Consider the following 14,933-nt stretch of genomic DNA (forward strand, 5'->3'; position numbering starts at 1 on the left):
TCATCCTCGACACTGCATCTCTTTAAGCCCATCTGGTCTTATGACCTGCCCTGACAGTTGTAGCACTGCATCAATGAAACTTCGTTTTACTGTAGGTGGAATTACTCTGAGTTACTCTCAACAAATGATGGACTAGATCATGGGGCCTCCAAGTTTGTTTGCAGGCTGATGGTCAAATAAATAAACAGAAGCAGGCCTGAATCAAATGATCAGCAACGTGAAGAACAAGACGCTCCCAGAGTCAGCATGCTGGGCTACAGCCCGTTCTGGAGAAAGTTTTGTAGTCTTAGTTCAAGTCTTGGCTGTGGATTTGTACCTTGGATCAAAGCTTTCTTGCAGGCCCTTCTCCAATAGAAAGCAAAGAAATGTAAAGCAACAAATATCTAGTGAAATCCAAACACAATCTGCTCTATGTTATGCTACAAAAATGAATGAACTCTGCCTCCCACCCACTCCCACTGTGACTTGCTGTGAATAAACACCACTCAAAGGAAACCACTGCAATAAGTTCTGCCTCTTTCCAGCAGGAATAACAGTGGAGCAAGGAAGAATGCTGACTAGGTTTACCTCTCCTATTCCAGTTGGGCAGGTGTAAGTGAAGAGCAATGCAGTGCTTAAAAGACCATTGAAAGGACTCACTCTTCTCACTAAACTGAAGCCCAAATATTCAATTATAAGGCTTTAAAAATATTTTTTTCACTAAGTTAGGAAAAGTGGTTTTCTGTCCTTCTCAAGGAATGTCCTGTACCTCATCTGAGAATTTCTTAGACCATCTGAGGCAGCACGGTGGTTGCACCACAGATTTTGAGGGATAGAAGAATATATAGGCAAATCAGGTACATTGGGTAAATCCATCCATCCATGTGTTATTTATGGATCTTCAAGCCACTGGGTTACAGGTCACTGATGTACCCGTTGGATTTCAGGGAAAGCTTTGCAGAGTGATTCTTTATGGACAGACTGGATTATGCTGATGAGAACTGGGCGTTGCTCCAAATTAGAAAGAGGGCAAATCTTGCTCTGGGTTTTCCCACTTCAAGTAATTAAAGAAGTCGTAGAAGCTGCTGACTTCTCCCCAGCAGAGAATGAAGAATTTAACTATCCCACAAAGTCCAGGACCCAAGGAGGGGCACTGGGTTTCTGATAGCATCAAGATTTAGGGGGGATTTATGTAAGGACTTTGTGGGCTGGTAAATATCTACTGGGTGGCGACTGCAGGAGATCTCAGAGGTGTTTTAGAAAAAGCCAGTTATTGAGAGGTAATACAACACCAAAATTCAGCTGTGGTTTTATAGTTTCAAGAAGTCTTTCTTAAAACTCCTGGAATGCTGCTCCAAGCTGTACCTGTCACTCCTGCTGTCTGGCCAAGGAAGTGGGACAAAACTGCACAGACAGGAAGGGTTTGAACAAATTTCAGTAAAAAAGTTAAGGAAAAAGTTTGAGGGAAAGGATAATGAAGGAGGACTGTTCAGAAATGCTGAGATTATAAACAAATGAAATCTGCTTTTTCATCTTCAAACACAAAAAAGCAGTCTATAAAGTTGAGAAGGAATATGTTTTAAATGGACAAAAAGTACTACAGTGTAGAATTCCACCTCTGTATAGTATTTGTTTAGAAAAGGACTTATCAGTCAAGCACTGCCCTGCATCAGAGGTAGGAACCTGTTGCTCCTTGAGCTGAGCTCTCCTCTGTGTTTCAGCCACCTCTAATTACTCCCTGACCAATAATGAGCACATGGCTGCAGAACAAGTGTTTATTTTCTTCCTTGCTTATTTATTCAAATAAAAGTACAAGAAGAGAGGCTTCTACATGTTGTGAACTCTACAATTGTTAAAGTTTCCAAGAGGTCACAAGGGTCCCAGATAACATTAGCAGCTAAGTGCTGTGTTGTCCTGTTGTGTTATCAACAGGAAACATCTTTACCAGCACAGGAACTACAGCTTTGTAATTGGCCTGGTGCAAGAACATGACAGTATTTTCTCATCCTATCAGGACTCAGATATTTTGGGAACTGGTATATAAAGCTCGCAGCACACAGTGTCTCTTGGACATTAGGAACAGGTTCATGTCAGAAATCAGTGTGCTTTGCTATTTTAGTAGTTGCTATAGCTGCAGCATGAATTTTCCTGCCCTGCATGGTTCAGGATGGTATTTCATTACAGTCCATATGTGTATTTTTATTATTTGAGTGCAGATGGGTATGTTTAAAGGAATTAATATGGTGATATAAGCCTTGTAAAGAAGCCTTTAGCATATAAACAACAAATCCATAAATCATATCAATGCAGGCCACGTTTAGCTTTCATTAAATACTCATAGACTTCTATGGTGCAAGACTGAGCTCTATCCAAGCAAATATCAGATTCTCTTGATGATAAAATGTTATATTTGGGCTCTAAAATAAGCAGCATTCTGCATGCTCCATGTATTGAACAGAACAGCCCTTTTGTCTCACACAGTCAATGGCAAAAAAAGTGCAATAACATCTATACCTAGTGTTAGATCAGAGTAAATAGTGTCTCAATGGAGCTGTAAAGAGTTCTGTTGGAAGGGGGCCAATATTGTAATTAATATTCTGTACGGAATTACACCACTCCCTGATTATAGCAAGCCTCACTCGGCCCATTTGATAAAGCTGGAGTGGGTTTTTCCACAGCTGTCATTGCTGTTTTCATCCAAAGTAGCTGTAACTACCGAGAAGGAAAAACTACACCACCAAACCTGCAGCATGAAGATTGCCCAAATTTTCCCTAAAAAATGCATAATGAGAAATTCTAATAACTTGAGGGTCATTTTGATCCTTCAGAATAATCAGTGGTATACAACCTTTAATGCACTATTGTGTGTTGCTTTTAGAGAGCTCAAACAGACAGATTTTCTAACTTCCACTCTTACTACAATTTTTCTTAAATGTCTCGATGTCAGAAATCAAAGGTATCTTTTATATAGCATTTTTTTTGGTAAATATGGACAAAATGATCATTTTTTAACCAATAAAACTGACTTCTACAATGAGAAAAGTCAGGATATTTTTCCATTTTCATCTATATAGTGCACCCTAAAAAAACCAATCCAAACTAGAAATTTGCAGGCCCATTTGAGCACTTAGTTGGTCGCAGAAGCTTCACTTGGCCCTCACTGATGCCTGTCTCAAAGCATCCTGACATCTCCAAGCAAAGCCAGAGCCAGGAGCTGTAGCACTTGAAGGCTCATGATTGCAGTGCAAAATTATGTCCCCAAACTTATCTCCCATGTATTGTGTCAAATAACCAAAATATGATGATGACAGGAGTTATTTTGGAGGAGTGACACAGTCATAGATGGGGCACTAAGAGTTATTTTCCTCCCTCTTGCTCACTCTTGCAACATGCTGGTGGAGGTGGTGGGAAGGAGGGAACATTTTGGTCTTCCTGACTGAAGTGTTTGAGTGCTCAAACTCTCTGAGGCAGAATCACTGAAGCAGCTTTCTCTTTTCCAAGCAGTATTTTGTGACAGTAAAGCCAGAGGGGTTCAGATTAATGAAGCAAATATTTTTTGTAGCAAATACAAGATTATTTTTCTTATTGGGGTGAGAATGTGAATTCAGCAGAGAAAAGAAACAGCAGCTGCAATGACTGGAAGTTAAAGTAAAGTCAAGCTAAAAGAGTTTGCTTCCAGGAGAGCATGTGTTTGTGTGCAAGCATTTGCTGATAGAATTGATGCAGGGGAGAGCTCGGAGTCCTGTGTGAAAATGGCAGGGAACCTGCACCAAAAACTGCACCTCTTCCAAAAATTGCAGCCCCAGAGCTGCTGCCACAGGTCCTATCCTTAGGCTTGGACTCTGCAGGTGATGCTCTCAAGGACCGTAGGAGCTCCTCACCTCCAAAACATCAGCATAATCCTTCCTAGAGGCTTTTCCCCCTTGCTGAGCTCATCAAAGCTCTTGCCCTCACAACACCACCACCTTCACACTCAGTTCAAGTTTCCTGCAGGTGCCGTGGGATGTCCCCAGCTGCGACTTGCCACACGCTGAGTCAAGGCACAGCACAGAGGGAGGCTGGGCTGGGTGCAGGATTATTTCTGCTCTCGGAGAACCTCTCACCCACGTTTCCTGCATGAATCCTGGGTGAGAGTGCTGGCAGCGCGAGGGCACGGGGAAAGCCAAGTGGTGTGGGAAAGTACAGTGGCACATGGTGTGTCCCATTCTGCCTTGTTGGGCAGCTGGTACCAAAAATGTTGTGCTCCCGGCTCTCCATCCACACTCACAGCTGTGAATGCTGCCTTGTTTTTTAGAATGAGCACCAGGTATTTCTCCCTTTTGCTCCAGGCCATTGGTTCCCCTGTCCTTTGCCATATGGGTTAGAAGCTGCTGGCTTGGTGCTTGTGTGGGGGATGTTGGCCTCACATCTCCTGGCTTCTGACCATCTCCTTTCCCCATAGCCACAGAGTGAGAGAGAAAGTAAATGTTACAGCTGCGGTTCCCTGCATCCATAGTGCAGTTCTGAAGGGAGGCTCTCAGCCTGCTGTTTTGTGCCCCATGTCGGATCCCATCAGCAACAGCCTTTGTTTCAGAGCAATTAAACAGCTCCATCAACAGATGAAAAGTTTAAATACCACATTGTGGGTTCAGGACCATCTCGGGGCTCAGGAGGAATTAGCAGGTCAGTTACAATGAATCAAAATCATCAGTCACAATCAATCTTCTCTAAGATCCTATTCCTGGCAGCGTCCAGATATTCCAGAAGGTTATTTGGACAGCAGGGCACTGCCCCGGGCTCATGTCCTGTAAAGCCCATGTCTTATAAAGCAGAGCTTAAAGGACTTGGGATACACCTGCTGGAGCTTGGGGAATGAGCCGTGACTGAGCTGTGCCAAGCAAAGATTCATGCCTTGGTGGAGCCTGGCAAAAGGGACTGCTGGCAACTGGAGGTACCAGTGAGGTATCAGAGCTGATGGTGAAGGAAGCGTGAGTACAGCTGCACTTGGCACATGAGGAGGGCGAGGCATCCTCCCCAAAGTGAGCAAACCAAGCTTTCTGCAGGGCTTCGAGAGGCTGCAAAGCACAGTGTGTGTAGCACCCACAGGGTGCTGAGGTGTCTAGGGCTGCAACTCTTTGCTTCTCTGGGTTTTTGGGGTGGCTCCACCACTGCTTTTATCTTGGTCTGTAGCAGGGGAAGGAGAACTGTAACTAATTCCCACGGGCCTGAAAAAACAACAGTGAAATAAATTGGAAAAACTCCTCAGAGAAAGGCACAGAACTATTGCTGCCAGCGTGGTTGAAAGTGAAAGGGCTGAAGGAGCCTTTGGCCCACATAGGGAAGGAACCATCTTCTTGTTTTTCTGATAGTCTTGAAAAGAAAGAAACAGCTGCTTTTCGTTTTCTGTGTAAAACACCACCCATCAGTGCCAGGGCTGCTGTCACAGCCCCATGATGCTGCATGAAGGTGGGCTGAGCTCCTGTCTCAGGGGTATTGGAGGCACCACTCAGCAAGAACAGGCACAGGGGCTAGGGCACAGTGGTGGGAAAAATAGCCTGATTTTTAGATTTTATTTTAGAAACCCACCAGATATTCAGCTTGTTTTGAGGCTATTGCCATTTTAGCCATTGTTAAATGAAAGCAATTGGGCACATAATAATTCCCATCCCACACTGTAGCATTGAACCTCTGCACTAACAAAGAGCCATCACTGAGCATGGTGCAAAGGATAAATTAACTTTTTCTATTGTTTTGTTGAAAAATATACTCTCACAGTCTTCTGTAAAAATACTTTTGGGCAAAACAGATTATTTTGACTTTGGACAACATCATTCATGAAACGCTACACCACAAGTTTGGTCTCAAGGAAACCACACATGATTTGACTCTTTTTATCTCAAATCGGCGGCAGAGAGCTCAGTGCGGTTACAGTTCTCATTTCTCAGAAGAGATGATCATATTTAATCATTGTGTCAGTTGGCACAAACACCATGTTTGTAGTGAAATGCTAAAAAACAGCACATTTATCTTTCCCTTGATCAAGATTTGTATGATAGAAGCTCTTAACGTTAAAACTCATCAGTAATGAAACATTTGAAGGGCTCAGCTACCCAACTTGTTTACTGTAGCCTATTATAAAGAATGGTCTGATCACTCCTGCCTAATATAACAAATACAGCATTAGTAATCTCCACCCAAGGACATTTATTCCTTGGCAGGCTTCACTTTGGCTCTAAGATAATTATTTCTGGACTTTTTTGAGGGAATGACAACTACTAACTTGCTTCACTGAGCAGCACAGTTCAGAATCCAGAGCGCATATAGGGCTTGCCTCACAGTATGTCCTTACCAGCTGCACTGGTGCAGGAGCCAAGAGTAGTTTGGAAGGGGAGAGAGAATTGGAAGAGGACTGTGATTCCCCATCTGACCCACACCAGAAGGGCCAGAGAATTTCTCCTGCGTTTCCTGCAGCAAATCCGTCACGGCTGCTGGGAGTGCTGCATCTCTCAGTGACATGCGGCTGCTGTGGGTGATGTTACATCACCTGCTGCTCCTAGCATCGACCTGCCCTGATTCGTGTTATTTTATTGGCACCAACTCATGCTGTGGTATCAAAAAGTCCCAAGCACGCAAAAACCTCCCCTGCACCACAGAGTGAACAAGCACCAAAGAGAAAATCAGCTCTTGCCAAAAGAGCTTGCTTGTCATTCACATTTAAATCTAGCCTCTAATGTCTTCCTCCTGTAGGCCCAGGGGTTCACTCCCCACCTTGCACACCACTGTCAGTGATAGCACAGGCTGAGATCTCAAGGAGACAGGCAATGCCACTGGTGAGATGCAATGAGTTTTGTTTGTGCTCAGGCTGCAGTTTCAAAGATGAGAGTAAGTTTGAAAAATTGCTTTTCTGTCAAAAAGGCTGTTTGAGCTCTCAGAAAAGCAACAGGAGGAAGGGACAACTACAAGTTTTGCTGCCTGGCACACAGAGCTGTCCTGTCCTTCTCCAGGAGTATCTTCCCTGGCCACAGCAACACCCTCTAAACCAGCTCCAAAGGAAAAAAGGAGCATTGCTAATAGTCACTGTAATTTATATGACCTCAGTTCAAGCCGTACATCAGTTGCTGCTCAGCAGCTCAGGGTTGTGGAACCATTGCTTTCGTAGAGGGTTGAGTTTCAGTGGTTTCCAACGACTTGTTCGGTTGATATGAAATTGTGGAGGAGTTGAAAACTCAGCTGTGCTCTAGGCCAAACAGACAAATGAAAAGCCAGTACAAGGCCTGCACCTTGTCCATGAGGCAACTCGTTACACACCCAAAGCTGCCAGTTTCCCTCCTGCCACTGAAACCCCAGTGCCAGTGACTCCTGGAAGGTGTGCACTCATGTTCTGCAACACCATCCATTTGCAGAAGGTTCTGGGTTGAAAATCTGAGCTACGTCTTTGCTGCCACAAGCCCATTTACTCAGGAAATGCTGCCACACAGCCAGAGGCAGTGACAAGATGGGAAAAGCACAGTACTGGCATCACATCCCATCACAACAACCCTTCCCACAGCACAGCTGAGCCAGCACATCATTGGAGGGGTGATGCTTGTCAGCAAAAAACCCCAGTCAAACACAACCACTCAGATGAGCTCATGACAGAAGAGTTTATGAGATTTATATCCATGGGGTAGCTACATAAACCTTGCACTTTTTTCTTCCACCTTTTTAAGGGTGGAGCCTTGGGCAGGCTGTTTGGAGAGGTTTAACTAGGGTGTGCTTGTTTTGTGCCATGTGATGCTGAGCTAGTGATGGTTTCTGGTGTATTTATACACATGTGACATGGATTTATTACATAACAAGGGTGTTTATTTTTCCTAAAAAATATACGGAAACAGTTTCAAAAACCTGCATTATGGCTAAATAGCTTCTTTTTCCACAGATCACATTGGCCCTTCTCTTCTTGTAGCATTCCTTCAATGCCCCTTTCAGATAAAATCTTTGGATTTATATAGATATGTGTAGGTACATGTAAATATAGCTTATACAGAGATGGCTTACACCTTATAAATATATAAAATAATATATATAATTTAATCAGGATGCAATGACTATGTTTGCTCTAAAGTGCAGGAAAAAATGAGTTATGCTACAAATTTCCATCAGACAGGAAACTGGATCTTTACTAATATTAATGAATTTAGCACCTCATACTTACTATCTGTGACACTACAGTAAAACAGAGACATGCAAATTTCACCATGACACTGGCATTTTTTTGTAATTGGGAAGATTTTCTCTCTCTGGAAGCTTTCCCCTGAGCTCTCAGTGTGTCTCAGAAGGGAATTGAGTGTCCTATCAGAGTAAACAGAGACCTGATGCTCATATGGCTGATTTACTACTCTGCCACTGCATTAACTGAACCCAGATACAAATCCTAAAGACAAAGTCATACATCCTGAAGCATTGAAAATCCTTTTTTTCTGTTGTCATCCTGAACTGAACAATTCTGGGTGACTCAGGAAGGCTAAAGTTCTTTGGACGTGCCCATTTGGGCTGGATTAGTATAGAAGCATCTACAAAGATAAATCTACACAACCAATAAACTATTGCTGTGCTATAGTCCTCAGTCTGGAACTATAGGGAAAGGGCAGCCCAAGCAAATATTGGTTTAAAAAAAATTAAAAGGAAAAAGAAAAAGAAAAAGAAAAAGAAAAAGAAAAAGAAAAAGAAAAAGAAAAAGAAAAAGAAAAAGAAAAAGAAAAAGAAAAAGAAAAANGAAAAAGAAAAAGAAAAAGAAAAAGAAAAAGAAAAAGAAAAAGAAAAAGAAAAAGAAAAAGAAAAAGAAAAAGAAAAAGAAAAAGAAAAAGGTAAACTCAAGGGGAGGGAGTTGGTCATACACATATCTTGAAATTTTTCTGCAGGTGAAAAATTTTTCTTTCAATTTCAAAGCATTACTGTCCTTTACTACAGAGCACATGGCTATCCACAGCTCCTTGAGGTTTTCTGATCAACTCTTAGGCTGCTGGAGGTAAGAGCATGGATTTCTATTGAGGAGCCATGGAGAGAACTGACAGTACAGAGACCTACAAACCAGCCTGGTGAATTCAATTACAGCCTTGAAATGCAAGTAAAGTAACAGCAAAAGCAAGTCACTCCAGCCTTTGAAATGCCAGTTTACAGTGTGAGCAGGGAAAAATAACACTTTGTTAACTTCTTGTTTAGGAAAAAAAGAAGCAGAACCCTTCCTTCAATGACACATTAGCTGACAGTGGTGCTTTTATGACTCTTTCCTAGTCACCGATGAATCACTGGATGGAAGTGCACGGACAGACGGTTCTTATCAAAGGGTTGCAATCCAGTGGTTCAGTGTCACCCTAAACAAGGTGCTTCTCTTGCTCTTGTCCTTTCTCATGTCATTGTCATCAGCAGTTCTTCCTGCTCAAGCTCTTGATCAGCCCAAGATCACATCTATAACCCTGGAGGTCTGTGTGTCACAAGCAGCTCCACCCCCATCCCAGACTCAGGGCTCTCGACACCCTCATTGCCACCACAGCTTCTGCTTCCCACCACGACAAGCCAAGGAGTTTCTTGACTTTACCAGGCATTTTTTTCCCTTCTATTCCCTTCTAATGCAGTTCATATATTTAGACATTTCCCTTCACAGGCATCCGTTCCTTCCAAGTTCCTTACATTTTAGATTATATATCCTTGGCTTTGATCCTTTGCATCAGAAAACAGGGGTTTTTTTGAAGCTTAATAGTGAGGGTTCAGTGCATCTGCCAGAGCTCCTGGCACAGCCAGCATCCTGCAGGAGCAATTACTTTCCAGTGAGTCTCTAAAATTGCTTATTTACTTCCACTTGTAGGCCAAAAATACTTTAAAATCAGGACAGTTTTTTCCAGTTACACAATCACCCAAAATATCTTGAATACGTAGACTTCCACTGTGGTTCAATAGTCAGTCTGAAAATAGCCAAAACAGTTGGTAAAGCATGTTAAAACTGCAGGCTTTAGAAGTGCAGCTCTATCATCCAAGTCAACCAACATCATGAAGCAAAATCAATTCCCCTGGTTTTATAACAACACCTGGAAAAAGAGGCAGCAAAGGAGAGGGCTGCCAGTCTGTGGTGCTCTTCAGCAACTTTCTGGACAGAATTATTGCAACCAACCAGAATGTTCTTTTATGTCTATTCATGCCGGGTTTATTTACTGCTCTTGGTAAAACAAAACCAGAGTTGATTTCTGACCAGCCATGAGATTTAGGATATTTCTTCATTAGAGCTTTTTAATTCATTATAGTGAGTTCAGAACATTAGTGTAGGGCATCCACTGCTCCTACCATTTTTATATATCAAAATAATTGATAAAACCTGTTTTGGACTACAATAGTTTAAGAATCAGAGCCCCTCCCTGTCTTGAAGGTACAGGTAACAATGAGTACAGTGATCTTGCAAAGATCTCCAGAAAATCTTCTAAAGATCTCAAGGCACTTTGCAAAGTGAGGCTCCACTTGTTTTCCTTACTCATGCATATTTTAAACTCCCTTTTCAGTTTCAACGGTTTGCATGGGTGTAATTCAGAACAGACTGGGGCCTTACATATTCTGCATACCAACAAGTTACATGAGTCCAATTTCTGAAAAAAAGATTATACAAGTATTATGATGCAGTTGTAGAGTAACTCAAAAGAAAAAATAATACAACAAATCTTGAAGGATTTACTTTGTAATTTTAAGTGGGTGTTCACAAATGAAAGCAAGCTTTTTGTCCATCAACAATGTCCAGAAAGGAATCAGCCTTTTTCCAAACCTACTGAAGAACCATGGTCTTAATTTGTGGGTTTAAGTTACTGGCACCCTTTATATATATCTATCTATATCTATATGTCATCTAGACTTTAAATGATATTGAAAAAGTAGAAATAGCATGATAAACCTTCAAAGCTGAAATAAAAAAGAACCTGTGTTTTAACTTAGTGTTGAGTATTTATACAGCCGGCACCGTTTAGTCCGGCATGTTTGAATGAGTGCGAGTCTGTGGTTGCAGTTGTGTATAAAAATACTGCAGCCCGCTCCTGCTTTAGGAACTAAACTTCAGTTCCCAATAGCTCCCTCTGTAATTCTCTTTCCAAATAAAAGGACGAACTATTCCTGGCTCATAACGGTGTATTTCTGTGGCTTCTTGAACTATAATGAAGGCAGTCTGGAATGTTAAAAATTACATACTTAATGCCAGTTCTGAACCCACAGTAATTTAGGCTTTAAATGTTTTGAAGTTTACATTTTGAGTCTGTTATTGTACAACTTTTTAATTAAAATGTTGCTGTAGTCCAGATCACTAATGCTCTTGCTCAAAGATCCATTAACATCTATCTTAAAACCACTATGTTTCAAGGGAACTTGATAATTTTGGTATCAAGGGCTAAGGCCATCTGCTTGGAAAATGATTTGGTTTTTATTTGGCTCCTTCTAATTGTAGAAATTCAAAGACATCTTTGATATCCACTGGATTGCAACAATGGAAACATCAGTTCTCTTTCTGTAAATGCTTCAGATCTGTTTCTGCTGCAGACTTAATCTTGATGCAGTTCAAGAAATAATCATCTGCCAAGCTTCGCCAAGGAATCAGGTTTGGATTTTCCTGCAGGGGCAATATGTACCATAGATGCACGTTATCATCTCTATGTTTTCCCATTGGAATGCTGCTAAATAAATCACAAAAACATTACATGCTCACTTTTAGATGTCCTCGTAACCCAGTAACAGCTATTCTTAGGATTAATAGCTCCATGGACTCCTCTTGTTATCATCTGTACCAGAGAGTTTGTAGACATTTATGTGTGAAATATGTCTTCACATTTATATCCTGTGTACAATGAAGTGAGACTTAAACCTGACCTTCACTCTCAAACTAAAATTCCTCTCATACCCTGTGTAAACAGTGGGAATTAATTCCAATGTCAGTGAAAGATACAAAACCTGAAAGATAACACCACAAGGCTGGAGTTTCAGTGAGGCTTGGGGTGGGTTTTCTTTTGGGCAGGTAGGGAGGTCCCTCCAAAAAACAATGTAGAAGCTGGCCGAGGTTTTGAAGGAAATTCCCTCAAGGATTTCTCTGCAAGGGGCCCAAAACATATTGACTGGCTATGGGAATAACTCAGCAGTACAGCAATGGCTTTGTGAAAATTCTGCATATTGAGGGGGAAGTCAGAGCTTTCCAGATGTTTCTTGTGCCAACTAACTCAAAAATCTATTTACATTTAGGCCAGGTTTAGTTAATTTTGGTATTGAGGGCTAAGGTCATCTGCTTATAAAACTGTCCAGTTTTTATTTGGCTCCTTCTGATTGTAATTCCTGAACAAAGGAAAATCATAGTGCTATTATCATATTTGCATTTACTAATCATTGTACAATAATAACAATTTCCAGTGTAGTATCCATGGGATTCTTGCACAACTTAGAATGTTGCCTAAATGCTCAGAGAGAGAGCTCTGGGCTGCTCTATAAGGTAGGAAGGAAAAAAAATCCTTTCCTATTTGCCACTGAGCCAAAAGGTCCATTGAAAAATATTGTGGGCTTTACTAGTCTCTGTCTGTGCTGCCTCTGAAGGCTTCAGACCTTGACTTTTATCATCCCACACCTCGATATTATGTACTAAGAGAAGCAAACCCCCTCTGACATGACAATTGGCATGAGCTGTCTTCATAGCAACCACATGCTTTCACACCCAGTGCATCTCTTGCTGTGACATGGAATTCTGCATTGTACCTGATTTTTGGCTATGAATTTAGGTTTTCAGGTGTAAGCAAAATGAGGTGTTATTATTTCCACCTAATCAAGGCTAAACCAGTTTCACTTTCTTTGAAGCTTTTTATCTCCTTACAACTGGATTTGAATCTCTGACTTCACCACCACAACCCCAGAGCCATAACCACAAGGCCACATGGTTCCAGAGCTGTTTTTGGAGGTGGTAGTGATGTGAGTTATTTTAGAAGCTGCTAGCTATAAATTTCAGTTATATTTGAAGGAGTGTAAGTGAGCTTTGAAAGTCTTTGGTGAGTCTGTCCTTCAGTGACTAGTAGGCAATTACTGAGGCTGCTGGCAAGAGTGGGAATGGAAGGGTCGTCCTGCAGCTTCTACCAGAAACCACTGAGTACAAACAAACAGCAATTGTGAACGATAGTTAAACTAATTGTCCTTGTTGGTATTACTGTCCCAAGATGGGCTGTGACGCAGAAAGTCAATCTGCACAAAGTGAGGTTTTCATTATAGTGAGCTCCAAATAGCATCAAAACAAGTAGTTTTTAGACCTCTGGGCTGTGGATGATAAACCACCCAACCACCTTGATTCTTTTTTAAAAAGGTTTCACCCTGACCCTTCAGTTCATGAGGCTTTTTTGCACTACTGGCTTCCTGCTTGAAAATAAATGTGAATCTGCTATTCCATACCACTTGTTCCATAAAGCACAAGGGCAAGTGCTGGGAGCTATGACTGGAACCATTTTACACTTGCAAAATAAGGATCACTTGCCAAAATGATATGTGGGATTTAAAAGCCTCACATACCAAGATCCATTCAAAAGAGAGCAGCCTTGGTGCAGCCAAAACCCCATTGTTGGGTATGATGTGAGATAAAAAAGCCCCAAAAAGCAACTACTGAACTGGACAACGAGTTACTAAAAGCTAAAAAATGTGGAATTCAATTCTTTCCCATGCAGGAACTGTTTACACTTTTCTGTTCTCACAAGAGAAATTTTCAACTGCACAAGTTAGCCATATCTGAGTGAAATGTAGATAAATCAGGGGGTAAAGTGATTTCAGAGTAATGGTCATCGTAGAGCTGGTGGCTGAGAGATGGTGGTAGCCACGTGTTCAGGATGATGCTTGATACACTCAGCTCCCGGTTCAGTATTTCCTTGTCTCTGGTTTAGCAAAGCACAGCTGTTTGAACAGTGTAGCTGAGACACTTCCTCATGATACAGATGAACTTTCCCATTGGAGGTGTTCTCACACAACAGCCAAGCTCCCAAGGAAAGGCTGAGGGCAAAAATATTACTGTCATACAAACCCCACAGAGATGGTCAACTCAACAACAGTGTAATAGGCATGATTTAGTGGTTCAGGGCACATCTAAGGGAGTGAAGGCAGCCCTTTAAGGAGAAAATAGAAGAGAATTCCTTGGATCTGTAGAGCTGCAATAGTATTAGCTACAGTTGCCTTTAGCTGGGTAAGAACTGGCTTTATCAACCCAGGGAGGGGTGAATTCTCCGTCACTTTCTCCTTCAAGTATGGAACCTTACCATTTCTGAGCCTAAATGCTCAAGCTGGGGATGATTAAATTTGGGAGGAGAGAAGAAAAGCACCTTACTGCCCAGAAAATGGGCAAGTCAGGGAAATCCTCCTGCTCCAGTGAACTTGCTACCACCAGCCACAGTAAGACAAACATTGGGACTACAAAGGACATGGAGAAGTTACTGATGGCTCCTGTTTGTGCCTAGGGCAATAAATAACCTTTAAGGTGATGCTGATGCAGAAAAGGATGTGAAATACTGGAAATACTCCAGGAAAATCAGTAAATCCCACCAGTCGAATAATCTGCATTTATCTATGATTCTAGGTCATTTTTACTCACAGATATAAGAAATATTAGCATGAAGATTTCTTAGGATGCTGTACAATCACAACACAGGAATAAAACAGCATTCTCAGCCATGAAGATCACATGCATTTTGATACTTGAAAGCAATTTTGGAAGTAGGAGTCCCTTTGGAATGGAAGTGAAAACTTTGCAAGAAAAAAATTTGATACAATTTACGTTACATGTAAAACGTATGTGTGAAGTCAGTGATTAAGTGCAGCTGACCTCTCCTGTTGTCTCTCAAAAAATCAGAACTCAGTCATGCCTGTTACAACTATTATTTAATAGTTGGGGGAATGGCAGCATTTAGAGACTTGTGTTGAGTGTTGGACAGAGGTCTTTCAGTGAAGGACTCACAACA

The sequence above is a fragment of the Parus major genome, chromosome 28, assembly GCF_001522545.3.
Source record: "Parus major isolate Abel chromosome 28, Parus_major1.1, whole genome shotgun sequence".
Taxonomy (NCBI): Eukaryota; Metazoa; Chordata; class Aves; order Passeriformes; family Paridae; genus Parus; species Parus major.